Below are 3,740 nucleotides of genomic sequence, written 5' to 3'. Positions count from 1 at the left end.
CAGTTGGCTGAATTTAGTTAAATTAAAAATAAAGTGTTATTGACATTAGCTTCCAAAGATAAAGATCCAAAGCAGTGATTTAACCAGAAAGTGATTAAATTCTTCGGGATATATAATGGGTCCTATGTCTGAAAGATTTTTATATTGACTCTTCTCATGGACCTTATTCTAAAAGCTCCCTAAATAAATCACTAACAGTAATCTAAGGCAATTTCTAATGGAGATGCTACTTTTGCAGCTCAAGGGTAAAATATTTGTTTAAGAAATAGGTGTGCTAGACTTCCCTGAGACTCTTTTTCCATAATTAATGAGTTGATTAATTATATGTGTACTATGAACGATGGTGTCTGGATAATGATTACTGACCCATATGCAGCTCCCAAACCACAGTGAACTTCAAAAATTCAATTACAAGGTCCAGATGCTGTATATTGCATATGTAAACTGCTTCAGGGAGGAAGATTGCATATTAATAACATCGTCTATGTGGGTTATCTCTGCAGTCTAGTGACTATTTTGCAAAAATAGTTCTTGGAAAAAGCAAAGGACATATATATATGAAATAAACTGTTCCAAGTTTATTTCAACCTTCAGGTATATTACGCCTTCACTCATATTATTAGTATTTTTATTTCAGTTGTTAAAATCTCTTAGATACTTTTTTATGGATTTCTAATTTGATTAATATCTTTTGAAAATAAAAAAAACAAGTTTCTAACCATCTATTCTTGATATCCTTGAAATATATCATTTTTATATGCCCAAACTGACTTCTTTCTGATTCTCTAGAGTCTAGAGCAGCAACTGATAGTTTTAGAAATATGCAAAAGCCAACCCTTTGTTCGAAAAAGGAACAACAACAAAAACATTCATATCCAGTTGTTGACATGTCTAATTATTTTTTAAAACACTGAAATTTATTAAGTTTTACTATTTGTAATTTTTCAAGTTAATCATTTACCCATCACATATTTACCTAGTACCTCCTAAGGGCCAGGGTCTGCACGAGGTATCTCGGATACTAAGTAAAACAGCATTCTCACCCTGCCCTCAAGAAGTCAGTTATGTGGTGATATAGTGAAACATCACAGGACCCTATCCCTTTGAAGTCAGGTCCCTATCCATAGAGATTTTGATTAGGTTATATTGAACCAATCCTGAGAGTAAGTGCATCACCTTTCTGGTGATTTTGAGGTAATAGTCTCATAAACATATTTTGAGATAGAGTTGCCTGAAGAATGGAGAACTACCTGAACTCTGATGCAAACCCAGCCATCTTTCCTCATGTGGTCACTAAGAAATGTATCCATAAGGAAAAGCTATCAAAAACAAGTTCTCCTGCCCTTGTGTATCCTTTCTTTTTTCTACCACTTTAGTTCACATTTTTTTTTTTTTAATGGTTTTCTGTTGTTTACTAAGGAAATAAGACTTTAGGGTCTCATTCATCCCAAACCAACTGAATGAGAGCCTCCAAATGAAGCAAAGACTTAAGGTCTACTTTTTATTATATTACTTTTTCTTTTTTCTTTCTTCCTTTTAATGATCTCTGTTAGTTTTAGAAATGGGTATGGCTCAGAATTTTTATAGTCATGTGACTTTAGGCAAATCAAGCATTTTGAGCTTTGATTTGTTTTTCATCTGTATAATGGGATTTTCACTAAAGGTTTCTTAAAGTCTTTCCAGCTCTAATATTTTATTATTGATTTTAATTTTATTTCAACCTATTCATTCTATTCTGATACATATTTATTTTATGGGAACAAAAACCTTGAACTTCTTTTTTTAATCTTTAATAACTTCTTTTCTACATTTATTGCCCTCTTTTATTTTTTAAATTTATTTTATTTTATTTTTTAGGAGAGGCAACCCTTGGTTGACCTCATAGATTGCAAGGACTTTGTCAGTTTACAATCCCTTATTTTTTATTTTTTTTTATGCCTACAGCACCTGGTCTTCCTAGGTGGTCTCCCATCCAAGTACTAACCAGGCCCAACACTGCTTAGCTTCCAAGATCAGACAGGATCAATTTTATTCAGGGTGGCATGGCCATAGACTCCCTTTCTTTAAAATTTCATTTTCTCTTCTTTACCACCACTTCTCCCTCAAATCTTGAAATCAGCTCAGATTTAAAAATATATTAAAGTCCATTTCTTTTCCCTTTCTTATTTGCATTTATATTTTTTCTATAGAAGTCCAGAAAAAATGAAAAATTATAAAATGCTTTGTAATCATTATTTTACATTCTAATTCTAGGTTTGAGATTATTCTTCATTCATTGGAGAAGATATTTCCAATGGTCCCCTTTGTAAATGAAGAGGATAGGACTTCCTCTAGATAGAACTTCATTATCATGAAAACACTGTACTCAGAGAAACCTGAGGATTTTTCAGCAGGTAAGCAAAAATGAAAATGCTATACCCAGAGAAGCAGAGGATTACTCAACAGGTAAGCAAAAATGAACATGCTCTATCCAGAGAACCTGAGGATTATTCAACAGGTAAGCAAATGCCTCTTTAAATTTGGGGATAGAATCAGAAAGATTGCAGAATCTCTTTTTTAAAGCATGGAAAGGCAAGAACTCTTGATTGTATAAGTAAATACAGGTAATAGATATGATACTTTATTAGAGGTAAAATGGAACCTCAATTTAGATAGATTACTAGAAGAATTAAGATAATGCTAATTAACTTGGTATATTCCTAGGATCCTTTCTGATCTGAAAGAAATATAAATAACTACCAAAAATAAACCCCAATAGAAGTATTACACAAAATCTATCCTATTAGGTGAGATGCCCTAAAATATTTGACTTCCAGGATGCCCTTGTCTTCAAGGATACTGGCCTCCAAATGTCCTATGGCTGATGTAATGCTATAAAGCAAATGGACTTTGCATGTATAAGTAGAATACTTTTTTAGCAATTCAAATAATATAAAATTCCCAAAAGCAATCTGATTCATCAATAACTAAGTCTATCCATAAACAAGAATTTGCACAACCTCAGTAGCAAGTGCTTTCTAGGAGTAAATTGCTGTTCATCCATAGTGTGTAAATGCTTCCAAAACTGTTTTTACAGATGTCACAATTTTATTTTATTTTTTCCTCCTCCTACATCTGCCAGTGACTCAAACTCTCTTTACTCCATTTCTTAGGAACAGCTTTCATTTGCTCTTTTTCCTGTAAATATGTGGTAGTCTTTGTTCATTGATTCAATTTTCCTAAAATATGGTTGTTCTAATTAATTTTACCTAAGTTGACATTAAGAGCTCTGGGGAAATTAATAAGGATCTTACATATGAATCCTTCATAATGTTATGAAATATAATCAGATTTACATCAATTTATGAATTCCTTTGGTCACTGTAAAGCATGTGTATAATATGCCTTTGTCATTCAAGGGTCTCACCTGAATGATAACCAAAAAAGGGAAAAGTAGTTCTAATGTAGGATCCAAACACGATTATTTTAATTCATGCATATAACAATTGCTGTGTCTCAAACAACTGCTGATTTTCTATTACATAATGAAATTTCTTGCAATCATTTTCCAAGAAGCATTCTATTTTTGTCATATAATATTGATTTTCTTAAAATCTCATGAAAATATATCTTAAGCATGCTTAAGACTTTAAATCTACTTGTGATTTTTGAACAGAGGCTATTAATTTTGGCTAACTTGAAAGAACATTGGAATTAATTTTTTAAATTGGTATAGACTAAGTTATAATATAAATATAAAT

At 31.7% G+C, this 3,740-nt stretch overlaps 1 pseudogene; it reads right to left on the bottom strand.

Moving 5' to 3' along the window:
* Positions 1-1,935: 1,935 nt before the first annotated feature.
* On the bottom strand, positions 1,936-2,054 carry LOC112485561 (annotated as a pseudogene).
* Between the last annotated feature and the right edge of the window lie 1,686 nt (positions 2,055-3,740).

This window comes from Pteropus alecto, unplaced genomic scaffold (assembly GCF_000325575.1).
Source record: "Pteropus alecto unplaced genomic scaffold, ASM32557v1 scaffold5, whole genome shotgun sequence".
Taxonomy (NCBI): domain Eukaryota; kingdom Metazoa; phylum Chordata; class Mammalia; order Chiroptera; family Pteropodidae; genus Pteropus; species Pteropus alecto.
Note: the sequence above shows the minus strand (reverse complement) of the source record. Positions and strands in the feature narration are given on the sequence as shown.